Consider the following 13,359-nt stretch of genomic DNA (forward strand, 5'->3'; position numbering starts at 1 on the left):
CGGAGACGTGCTTAGTTCAGATCCAGAGTCAACAGGCACATCCAGTGGTATTCTGTGGCGTCCAGCAATGAGTCTCGCTTCTGTTTGTGGCGGTCAGATTATCTGATGACAGGTACAAAGAGCCGCTATTCTCTAAACTAAAAATAAACTCCAACGGAACAGGCCTTGAAGGCCCAATGTACCGACGACCATCGTGTCATCTTCAACCCACAGGCGTCACTGGGTCTGGATATGAAGGGAGATGTGATCAGCACACCGCTCTCCCTGCTGTTGTGAGCTTTCGTGACCGGAGCAGCTACTTCCCAATGAAGTAGCTCCTCAAATGGCCTCACAAGGGATGAGTGCACCCCGCTTGCCAAAAGCGCTCGGCAGACCGGATGATCACTCATCCAAGTGCTAGTCAAGCCCGACAGCATTTAATTTCGGTGATCTGTCGGGAACCGGTGTTACCACTGTGGCAAGACACCCGTCCAAATCTTCGAATTATGGTGTGGGAGAGCTGCTGATTTCGACATCAATACTAATTTGGTCACTGCTGATAAGACTCTGAATACTTGCCAGTATGTGCAAGAGTGGTAAACGCTGTTGTTATATCGTTCATTACGAAGTTACCAAATGATATATTCGAGCAAGATAATGCAAGCCACATCCCAAACGACTTGAGGAATGTAGGGGTCATTGGTTGATCTCCCGGGTTCCTTGATTTTTCACCCAGTGTGCATTTGTGGAATGTGATGAAAAGACGTTTACTTTCATTCCGGCCTCCATCCAGCAATCTTCATAAAGTGATATAGTATGTGTTTCATATATGGCAAGGAATTCCTCTAGATGACATTTAGAGGTTGTTTGCTTACATGCCACAACAAATGCAAGTGCGTACTCGTGCCTGTTGGGGTCACAGATCGTGCTGATGGCGATGGACATTACCTCTCATTATGTTATGCACACCTGCACAAAGTTTGATAAGTATCGAACTGGAGCTCTTCATAGTATGACACTTTCCATTTCCATCAGTGTAATAGAATCAGGATATGTTTTAGACTAAATAACTGTTGTCACCTTTATTGCTGATCTATCTGTCAGAGAAGCAATCCTGGCGTTACGTTCGATAATGAAAACAAAACTTAACAAAAATGAAGACACTTTTATAAAATTTGTCGACCTATAAAAAGAGTTCCACAACGCAAAATGCTGCTAGATCGTTGGAATTTTCAGAAAAAATTGTGTACCCTATGTGGAAAATGGTTAATATGTAATAAAAAGAAGAAACTATAAGAATGGAAGACCAAGAGCGAAGTGTTCCGATTGAAAAGTACGTAGGGCCGGGATATTGTCTTTCGCCTGTTCTGTTCAACCTGTACACTACACGTAATAGACAAAGTGAAAGTGTTCTGCTACCTTTACGTCAAAATAACGCCTGCTGAACGTCTCAAGAAGATTTAACAGACAAACTAGCACAAGGAAGGAGATAATTTCTTTGAAAAGATATATAGTAGTACCAAACGTAGGTCCTGATTTGAGAAAGAAATTTTTGACAATCTCGGTCTAGAATACAGCATTGCGTGGAAGTGGCTCGTGGACTGTGGGAAAGCCGGAAAGGAAGAGCATCGAAGCGTTTGTGTTGTGTTGTTACAGAAAAGTGCTAGAAATTAAAGGCAACGGCCTTGCCGCAGTGGATACACCGGTTACCGTCAGATCCCCGAGGTTAAGCCCTGTCGGGCGTGGCCGGTACTTGGATGGGTGACCATCCGGGCCGTCATGCGCTGTTGCCATTTTTTAGGGTGCACTCAGCCTCATGATGCCAATTGGGGAGCAACGCAACCGAATAGTAGCGGCTCCGGTCAAAGAAAAGCATCATAAGGACCGGGGGAGCGGTGTGCTGACGAAAAGACCACAATGCCCTCCTATCCGAAGCATCAGCTGAGAATGACACGGCGGTCGGATGGTCCCAGTGGGCCACTTGTGGTCTGAAGGCGGAGTGCTAGAAATGAAACTGACTCGTAATCTGTGAGGAAAGGAACATGAGGGAAACAGTGACAAGAAGAAGGGACAGGATGACAGAAGAAATGTTACATCAGGCAATAATTTCGATGCTATTAGAGGGAGGAGTAGGGGCACAACCTGTAGGAAAGACAGAGAGTGGAATACACCCAACAAAGAATTGATGATGATGATGATGATTATCATGTTTGGTTTGTGGGGCGCTCAACTGCGCGGTTATCAGCGCCCGTACTAATCTCCAACCTTTGCCTATACCAATCTCATTTCATGAATGATGATCAAATGGTGAGGACAACACAAACACCCAGTCATCTCTAGTCAGGTGAAAACAGAGAACTGAGATTGTGGGATATATGAGAGGACGTCATGATGGGCCACATGAAACTAGCCACAAGACTGATGGTAAAATGAAAAAACAAACCTTAGTGTCGTTCACATGTATCTAACTTGTGGAAAGCTATGCCTTGCATATAGTTTCCATATACATCCGTTGATAAGCTGCTGCAGTCAGTTTTGATACAGAGCGAGAGGGCACACAGCTTAAGACCATGGAATCGCATTTGAGTGGATCCTTGTTGAAATCCCTGGCTGTCCACCCAGGTTTTTTTGTTTGGTCCCCTAAATTTGCTCAAGGCATGAGTCGGTATAACTGTTGGACACTGCAGATTTCCTTCTTCTGGCACATTCGCGCGACGAACTCACTCCGGATTGGCTCAGCTCCGCGGGCTGCTCTGTCAGAGTGGGCAACGACGTCCTTCAAATGAAATTAGAACTCATCATATCACCCCACGGAGAAGTCAAGCGTGGCACCGCACATTCTCGGTGCAGCACTGTCCCCTGCCATTGACTTTGCTACGGTCGTACGTATCAAAAATATTCCGTGTGCAAGTATTTATAGATTACTGGCCATTAAAATTGCTACACCAAGAAGAAATGCAGATGATAAACGTGTATTCATTGGACAAATATATTAATCTAGAACTTACATGTGATTATATTTACACGCAATTTGGGTACATAGATCCTGAGAAATCGGTACCCAGAACAACCACCTCTGGTTGTAATAACGGCCTTGATATGCCTGCGCATTGAGTCAAACATAGCTTGGATGGCGCGTACAGGTACAGCTTCCCAAGCAGCTTCAAGACGATACCACAGTTCATCAAGAGTAGTGACTGGCGTATTGTGACGAGGCATTTGCTCGGCCACCATTGACCAGACGTTTTCAGTTGGTGAGAGATCTGGAGAATGTGCTAGCCAGGGCATCAGTCGAACATTGTCTGTATCCAAAAAGGCTCGTACAGGACCTGCAGTAATGTCCATGTCGGTGGCATGCTAACACATCAGTACTTGGGTATAGTGATGTTTTAGCAGCGAACTTACACCGCAGTAATGTCCATGACATCGGCATGCTCACACATTAGTGTTTTAGCAGTATATTCAACACAGCAGTAATGTCCACGATGGTGGCGTTGCCGGCCGCGGTGGTCTCGCGGTTCTAGGCGCGCAGTCCGGAACCGTGTGACTGCTACGGTCGCAGGTTCGAATCCTGCCTCGGGCATGGATGTGTGTGATGTCCTTAGGTTAGTTAGGTTTAAGTAGTTCTAAGGAAAATCACCCTGTATGTGTGAACTGCGAAGGCACCAGACTTCTTATGGCGATCATTAAACTTTTCTTGGCACTACATTAGTTGATGTATGGAAGAGCAAACTGGAAATCTGTGCAGTGAGACTGTAACAATGTCACATGACGTTCATGGAAACCAAAATAATTGAGATACTTCTTATGAGACAATTACATGAATCACAGGTTGAATCTGAAGGTTATCATTACCCAGATACTCTGGTACAACGATAAACTTTCTTGAAGAAAGAGTAGGCTTCAGCATCCTGTGTGATTTCGTATAACCACGGAAAACCTCTAAATCTATAAAACTGGAGAGCATTTGAACCACTGTCCTCCTGAATGCGAGCCCAGGGTGTACAGGAATGTTGGGCTCGTTCTCAACTCTTATCACAATCTCGATAACAAACTAGAAATGACAATTCTGGCCGCAAAACTCTACGTAATTCCTATTCAGTTGCGGCCAAACTAAATTTCACTGAAACTGAATTCTTATCAACTCCTAATGTGTCCAGTACTGCATTTCAGCTAGGAAAATGCTGCTCTACGGTAAAGCCTTTGACCAGTAACCGTTGAATAGGACGCAGATAAAGAGTTAATCAGGGTTGCCTCCGTAACCTGTAAACGTATTTTTATAATTCGAAAAGCTCACAAAAAAGACGTCATGTTATTGTAGAGCACGAAGTTTCTTCTAGTCTGCTGTATGTCTCAGCTGCCTCTTCATATCGTCCTAGCGCTGTCTCTTTGTCTTCTTCTTGTTATTTTTCACATTACACATTACATTGTTGGATACCGTCATCTATACTCTAAATTACTTACAGCTTCCTCAGGAGTACGTCTGGCGACTTAAGCCGTTTTACAATATTTTACGCAAGTTATTGGCGGTTCAGAACAGTTCCAAAATTTGTATTTCACTGTCTTTACTACAACTTATCTTAAGGTTGTAGGTAGAGCGGCATATGGAATAAGTTCACAGATATGTGACTGGTTCGAAGACTTCTTAAAATAATTTGTATACTGTTTTCGTGCTGCTTTAATAGCCCTGCAGTCACGCATTAGATGTCGGATATCTGTCCTTCCAATTCTGGGTCGTTCCTTGACATCTCAAAATCTGCTCTTAGTCCAAAATTCTTCGAAATACGCTACTGGCCATTAAAATTGGTACACCACGAAGATGACGTGCTACAGAGGCGAAACTTGATCGACAGGAAGAAGATGCTGTGATATGCAAAAGACTAGCTTTTCAGACCATTCACGCAAGGTTGGCGCCGGTGGCGACACCTACAAGTTACCAACCGATTTCTCATACACAAACAACAGTTGATCGGCGTTGCCTGGTGAATCGTTGTTGTGATCCCTCGTACAAGGAGGAGAAATGCGTACCATCACGTTTCCAACGTTGATAAAGGTCCGATTGTAGCCTATCGCGATTGCGGTTTATCGTATCCCGACATTGCTGCTCGCATTGGTCGAGATCCAATGACTATTAGCAGAATATGGAATCGGTGGGTTCAGGAGGGCAATACGGAACGCCGTGCTGGATCCCAACGGCCTCGTATCACTAGCAGTCGAGATGACAGGCATCTCATTCGCATGGCTGTAACGGATCGTGCAGCTACGTCTCGATCCCTGGGTCAACATATGGGGACGTTTGCAAGACAACAACAATCTGCACGAACAGTTAGACGAGAGAGCTCAGAGACCATGGCTGCGGCTACCCTTGACGCTGCATCACAGACAGGAGCGCCTGCGCTGGTGTATTCAACGACGAACCTGGGTGCACGAATGGCAAAACGTCATTTTTTCGGATGAATCCAGGTTCTGTTTACAGCATCATGATGGTCGCATCCGTATTTGGCGACATCGCGGTGAACGCACATTGGAAGCGTGTATTCGTCATCGCCATACTGGCGTATCACCCGGCGTGATGGTATGGGGTGCCATTGGTTACACGTCTCGTTCGCCTCTTGTTCACACTGACGGCACTTTGAACAGTGGACGTTTCATTTCAGATGTGTTACGACCCGTTGTTGTTCTATCCTTCCTGCGAAACCCTACATTTCAGCAGGATAATGCACGACCGCAAGTTGCAGGTCCTTACGGGCCTTTCTGGATACAGAAAATGTTCGACTGGTGCCCTGGGGAACTGAAAACGTCTGGTCAATGGTGGCCGAGCAACTGGCTGGTCACAATACGCCAGTTACTACTCTTAATGAACTGTGGTATCGTGTTGAACCTGCCTGGACAGCTGTACCTGTACACGCTATCCAAGCTCTGTTTGACTCAATTCCCAGGCGTTTTAAGGCCGTTATTACGACCAGAGGTGGTTGTTCTGGGTACTGACTTCTCAGGATCTATGCACCTAAATTGTGTGAAAATGTAATCACATGTCAGTTCTAGTATAATATATTTGTCCTATGAATACCCATTTATCATCTGCATTTGTTGTTGGTGTAGCAATTTTTATTGGCCAGTAGTGTACGTCGGGTATTAGACATACCGCATGAATGAGTGCGCTCAAACATCTCGAGCAATTGTGTTCTGAGTTCCTGGATTTTGCTTTTCGACAAATGCGAGCAGTGGTCGTTCACTGTCGCGCAGTAAACAGATGAATATTCTGTCAACAACTCGAGAGGTCCTTGTTCTTGAATGCTGGGAACATACGTGTACTAACGGACGTGCGCGCTGTTTTTACACGGCTCAGTCAAACGACAGAACAGGAATGAGAGTAGACTGGAGAGACATGCCAGATAACTGACGGAATCCTATTCCACGTGGCTGCAGTAAAGTGTGATAACACAAAGCCTTACATTTATCCTCTTACAGAATGCGAGGTCGTTAAAGGTTGTTCTGTTATTATCTTCGTTAGTGTTAGAGTAAGTTTTTAGTTCAGTAGCGTGTAGAACGCTCAGCAATAGTACCCAACTGCTGGTGCTTTGGAGAAGTACGCAGGTTCCTTTCTCTAGGTGAGAGGGAAGTGACAGCGGACTGTTTCTCTTTTTGGAACATCCACCTGGCGGTCTCCCAAATTCAACGAAATGCAGTTTTTCTCTGCTATTCTGTCGAATGCTCGCTATTCAATTCGAATTCTCCACTTCATCTACTGATTCTAATTGCTGCAGTCACACTATTTACTGATGAAAGTCGTTTTCTTCAGACAGATACTCAATGGAAAGGAAGTTGCAAGTTATCGACATCGAATCAAACATTTTACTACAGCTCCCAGAGTGTATAATTTCTTAATCTTTTAACAGTTTTATTGACCTTTTTTATTTATTTTGATTTAATTACCTTTACTACCGCTTTCATTCATTTTTCACAAGATTAGACTACAATTTTTTTTATCAGAAAACAGAATCTGCAGTGATAGTACAGAACGACGAACAGTAGTTAAATAACATACGTTATTCAGAATATTTTATTCTTATCAAAAAATTTTCTTTGAGACACTCAGTAGCTCCGTGCAAGGACATCCGATCCTCAGTCACCTAATGACAGACAGGAAGTCAGTTAAATCAACTGTCTTCTTCGCCATGAGCAAGATGACATCTGCTGGCAATAACTACTCGTTTTCCATTATAGTATGAGCGTTGATTAGAACAAACATTATATTCCCTCGTAAATATTTGATTAATATGGTAACTGATTCTTCCACCATGACTTGGCACAACAGCCATATAAACGAAATTCCAGTGCTATTAATAAATTAATAACAGATTATTCCAAAGATGTAGCACGAGACAATTGCAGCCAACCAGAGAACGAAATACATATATAGGCTATCACAAACTGTTGCTCAGATACTAATGTGCTTCCTTATATTGTCCATGTTCGACTGTGGTTTGGAGACACCGCCTCTGTATGACATGAAATGTTAATTAAAACTATTATCTGTGTCTTTCATTTTTATTTTAGTAAGTGAAAGAGCATCAATTGTTAGCAGCAACTATGGATGGGCAGTGTGCTGTATGCCACTAAGTGAAGTTAAAACATCACATAAGCGTCTGCAAACGTTTGAGATGGGTCACCGTGAATCTAACCTCAAGCTTTCTTTTCGAGACCTCAAAATTACCTCTGTTCATACTAAAGTGTGTGCCTACAGCATATTTGAACTGACGTTCTTCTGTATGCTCGGTCTTGCAATACACGACCTTAATCAATTCTGAGTGGGGGCTGTGACAGGTAATAGAAAGCGAAGAATTAAGTTTGCGAAATTATACATCAGCCTGTATGGTCGATAATCTAATTATGGTCTGGGGCTAATTACGTTGCAACGGCTGAGACATAAGAACAGGACTCTGTTGATATAGATGCAACTGCTTCAGACGTAGCGTGTATTTTCCACAATAGAAGACATTCCAATAGTTTAGTCACCATTCATAGCCGCTCCACATTCGCCATCATCTCATCAGGTTATAAACTAGGTGCTATGTGCAGTATGCCTCTGAAGAAAGCTAACTTACCACCGGAGCACCTGGAAACATTTGAGGTGGGGTATCTACACGAACGTTTTTCTTCCAACCGATTTTGGAAGCTGTGAATAAGACCAGAGTCGACGAAGAAATCTAAGACCCAGATAAACAGCCGAATCACAGGATCAAAAGATTATGCGGCAGGTCCAGAATTAGTCTAATTTTATCTTCGCGGTCCCTACAAGAGCCATACCAAGAGGTAATAACGGTTTTTATACGCTGTAAGTAGGCGCCCGCAGGATGGTTGGCTTCTCTCTGCAAGTTTCTGCATGTTTCAGTTTTTCAGCATTTCCAAGATGGTTCACGTTAGGCAATCAAACCTGTGATTATTCGTACTGCCCTTGTTTTTTTAATTATTCCTCTCCATATCACCTCAAATTGTTACGCTTAGCTATTCTATGAAATGCATTCGCAAATGCGAATACGGCTGTACAGGGTGCGGCAGACAAAAGTGGCCTGGAGAACCGAATTCCAAGTTACAAAGAAGCACAGCAGAGGAAAGGAAATACAGTATTAATCTGAGTGTATCATATGTTGAAATTGATCACCATTCACGTCTAGGCCCTAGTCAGCAAGTTGCTGTAGGCGGATCGAAGCTGGACCGCTGGAGGTACTGCAGTCTCATCCGAAATGTTCTGCTGCAGTTCTTGGAGACTGTGAGAGTGGTTGCGATACAGCTTGGACTTGAGGGATCCCCACATAAAGCACTCGCACACAGATAGATTACGTGACCTGTGTGGCCAGCTAGGGCATCTACCAGACTGACCTTCCCTAACAATTCTATCAGTCATAAAGATTGTGTAAATGTGCTCCAAGGTTCGGCCAACTGTATTGGCAGTTGCTCCATCCTGCTTTCCTCCTTGGTTAATGCTGCCACAAATGGTTTAAAAATGTAGGCGATGTCACCGGCGCCAAAATCAGAAGACGGGACCAACAATGTGGCTTGCAGACAATGCACACCAAACCCCAGGCTTCTCGTCAGATGCAATGGTGTTTCGTGGAAGTTATGCGGATTCTCTGCTGCGCAGAACCTGTGATTTTGTGTGTTGACATAACCACTTAGGTGAAACCAGGCTTCATCAAACATAAAGAACAGAGCCATGTCAAAGCCAGTCATTGTTACCTCAGTGAAGACCACTCACAAAACTGGAAGCGGTGAGGAGCATCAGCTGGTTTTAATACATGAAAAACAAGTACTTGGTAGGGATCGCATTATTAACGTGAAATGCCGCTCTCTCAAAACAGGCGTCGGTTTGATTTGGTAGGACGCTTTCGGGGAAGAGCTCAAGTTAGACAACTACAGGGTGTTTGTAACTAAACTTTAGGGTGTTCATAACTAAACTTTGGGTACTTGAGAGGGCGCCCATGAAAAACGAGTGATCGTAAGACAACGAAATTTTATAGATATCGAATAAAGCGTTGAAAGAAACACATGTTAGTTTCCACTTGAAAGGGTAGCATTTGCTACTTCTGTACCATGTTTACGTTCATGTTACAGACGTTGCTCAATGCGATGACCATCTCCATCCATGACAGCCAAGAACCTTATTAGAGATTGCTCTACAGCTGCCTGAAACATCTCAATTGCGATGTTGATTGTCGTGACTCAGCTCGTGCTTTGCTTGAAGATCGCACACAGCGTCCTCTCGGTCACGGCAGTACTAACTTCTTCAACAGTTTGTGGTGCAGTTGGCCGTCGGCCTCTCCAAGGAGCAGTTCTCAAATCGCCAGTTAATCCGAACGTCCAAATCATGTTCTTCAATCCCGATTCGGAAAGAGTACTTCTCCATTTTCCTTGAATGCATTGATTACTTTATGAGTAATACCCTGCTGACTTTCTCCAGACTCAGGTTGACTGACTGCAACTGAATGCGCACTGATGCTCGTGTCTGAACCATACGTCGTTCTCCGTTATGTTACCTTTCTTGAAAACTAGCTTCCAGCAGTATTGGTACAGGTCCTTAACGGCTGCTAAGACGAGTATATTCTTCAAGCATTAGGGGATCCTTACACATACTAATCGTCAGGTGACACATCAGCTACACGAAATGAATGATCACGTTTCTTGGTCGTCAAGGTGTCTGAACCTTAGCACTTTAGATTTTTGGCTGTGAGCGTGGTCGAAAGGCAAAATCTACAGAGAAAAAGTAAAGAGACAAATTGATCGGATTATGACTAGTGCTCTCTTCATAAAAGAATGCCAAGACCATTCCAAGAAGAGCTACATATGGTGTTGTGAAGAGAAGTCGAAAGTACATTGAAGTCAGGGGTGGAATTTATGAAAACCAAGAACTTTATCAACCCTCCCGGATAATCGAATCCGTCAACGCGCCGATTCTGGAATTCGGGGAGGCGAGCCTGCCCCGGGTCGAATTCGCCTTGTGTGTTAATGGCGAGAACTGGTAAGCTGATCAACTGGATGTGATATTTAGGTGGTTTTCCACATCCAATTAGGTAAATACCGGCTGGTATCCATGCCCCGCCATAGATATACGCTACGCAAACATTAATAAAACTTCTCACACTTGAACATGATATTTAATCTAGACGCAGACGGTGATGTACATAGATCTCGTCACGCAGGGAGGGGTGGAGGGGGGAGGTAGGAGGAGAGTGTGGGTTCGGAAAGGGTATCCGGTCATTAGTATTTCCACAATCCATACAGGGCGGTTGGAAACAGTCTGATAAGCTTGTAACGGTGTTGCATGATAGGTTGCGCTAAGAAATAATTGTCAAGAAAAAAATCCGATATGTTGCGCCGCTTCCGAATTACCTAGTTACCTGGCATTGTAGTTAGCCAATCAGGACGTAGCTCGCACCAATACAAGCGTCCCGCCGGTATAATTAGTGTCAGTTGTTCTCAAAGGGTAGATGATAGCGCACAAGACTGCTCAGTCTTTGGTTCGATACTAAGTATCGTACCATGTCCAATTTTCGTTTCGCTCTCCTGTTCAGTTTTAGGAAATCAAACGAAGAGCACGCCTAGCGACACTGTCAATGGCAGACCGCCTGAATTTATGTCCACAGCGGCTGATTGGCTATTTCCACAGCTAATTAACGCGGGAACAGCACCACTTGTCGAAGGTTTTTCGTAACAATTATTTCATGGCAATGTCGATCCTGCAGATAAAAAGAGAAAAGGCAGGAAAGAAGAAGAAGTTCTTTCAACTTAATCAGATTCCTTTGGCTAACATTTTCTCTGAGTGTTTTTTAGGTGACATTCTGATATTTGTTTCTGCATCATCAATAGAAATTCGATACGTTATTGAATATTTTATTCGAATTAGTCTATACTAACACCTCCTAGATAACTAAATATTCCTCCTGAAACACCCCGTATCGTAGAATAATATCGAATTATCATCATGTCGAGAACAATCTTTCCCTCTTTCCGAAGAAATACTGTTACGTAGACGATGGATTTCCCATTCAGAGGCAGACGTTTTCGTGGCATTCATGAAAAGTGTCAGATACATACCTCCCATCTTTCCGTTTCTCCCACACTGGAGTTGTCTCCATTCTGATGGCGTGAGACGATAACATCTGTGCTGTCATACATCGCCATCGCAGTGACGTGTTCGTCCAGTGTTCCCTGGCAATGTAGGAATGCGAGTCATGTCCAGTGATTTTGTGCGTGGTTACACCATTGTACACGACAAAAGCATAGATTCGATTATTCATCTGACCGCTGTCTGACTGCAAACGAAGTTTGCACTACAGTTATTCAATACGTGCATGGCATATTGGGTAATGTTTATAACTGAGGCCCATTACTGAACAGAACTGAGAAGCTTTCTGCATAAAGTCACTGTTACAACCTGGCCATATCAATACATTCGGGTGCTTAGCTCTGAATTTTTGTGATTGTATTAGTTATCAGTTTAATTGAATACACCTCTGTAGGTATGAATAAAGTTCTCTTTCGCTTTGCTAAAGGAAGCGAGACGTCACATTATGGACTCTGAAATACTACAGTAACTGCTTCAAAGGTGAGCCCAGTGTCTTCGAGTATGAAGCACAAGTGGTAAACAGAGTACAGTTGACAGGATGTCGGATTTCGTATACATTTTACAATATCCAGACTTCTGAAAAAGACATCACCACGCTCAGCAAAAGCTGTCTTCAACCCGAAGGTCTGGTTTTGCACCATAGTTCTCTACTAGGTGCGGTACTAGTCGATGTATTACGTCCCTGTCTTCCCTCAGCCATCTTTGAACTGACACCAAGGCAATTACAGGAATCTACAGTTTCACGTAGACGCCGAAACAAAAATTAGTAGTTAGTAGCCGGACCAACTAATGTAAACTTTTTCGAAAGGACTCGATCACTTCCAACAGAAACAACAAGCCACTCTTCCTACCTAACCGTCACTTATCAGTTCTCTTGGTCAGTTCATCTACTATTGGTCACTTGTCTATCATGTTTGTCACTTCATCTGTTTACATTCGTGCCTACTGAATTGAACTCAAACTTCCATAATCCGAACTTCGTGAAGTGAGAAAACGCTTAATCAAATACATGCAACTCTATTAAATACTGCACAATTATTAGACGTCCAAGTAGCTTTCAAAATGGTTCAAATGGCTCTGAGCGCTATGGGACATCTGAGGCCATCAGTACCCTAAACTTAGAACTACTTAAACCTAACTAACCTAAGGACATCCTACACACCCATGCCCGAGGCAGGATTCGAACCTGCGGCCGTAGCAGTCGAGCGATTCCGGACTGAAGCGCCTAGAATCGCTCGGTCACAGCGGCCGGCCAAGTAGCTTTCTAAACCTCTACTATTTAATTGCTAATAAAGAGTAAACACGTCATCAAACTCATGCAGAAATTGCCACTCTAAGATATTTTATGTATTCACGATACCCGCCGCAACCTTTACACACACATCAAAAAACGTTTTGCATCCTGAAGATAGACGTTGACTGCGGATATTGTATCACAGACACAGTCCCTTTGACTGTTCAGGGATGTCACTAAGCCCGCCCAAAGATGTAAACAACCATCCATGAGCAGCGCCTATCCAGACCTTCTACCAGGAAGAAGGTACACGGTTCGTATTGTCTGTAGTTCAACAAAGCCTAGACGGTCAATACCGCGGTTCAATCGCGTCCCCATTGTTAGTTTTTGTCAGGAAGGGCTCTCAACATGGGAAGTCTCCAGGCGTCTCGGCGTAAACCAAAGCGACGTTGTTCGGACATGGAGGAGATACAGAGAGACAGGAACTGTCGATGACATGCCTCGCTCAGGCCGCCCAAGG

The sequence above is a fragment of the Schistocerca gregaria genome, chromosome 3 (genome assembly GCF_023897955.1).
Source record: "Schistocerca gregaria isolate iqSchGreg1 chromosome 3, iqSchGreg1.2, whole genome shotgun sequence".
Classification (NCBI taxonomy): domain Eukaryota; kingdom Metazoa; phylum Arthropoda; class Insecta; order Orthoptera; family Acrididae; genus Schistocerca; species Schistocerca gregaria.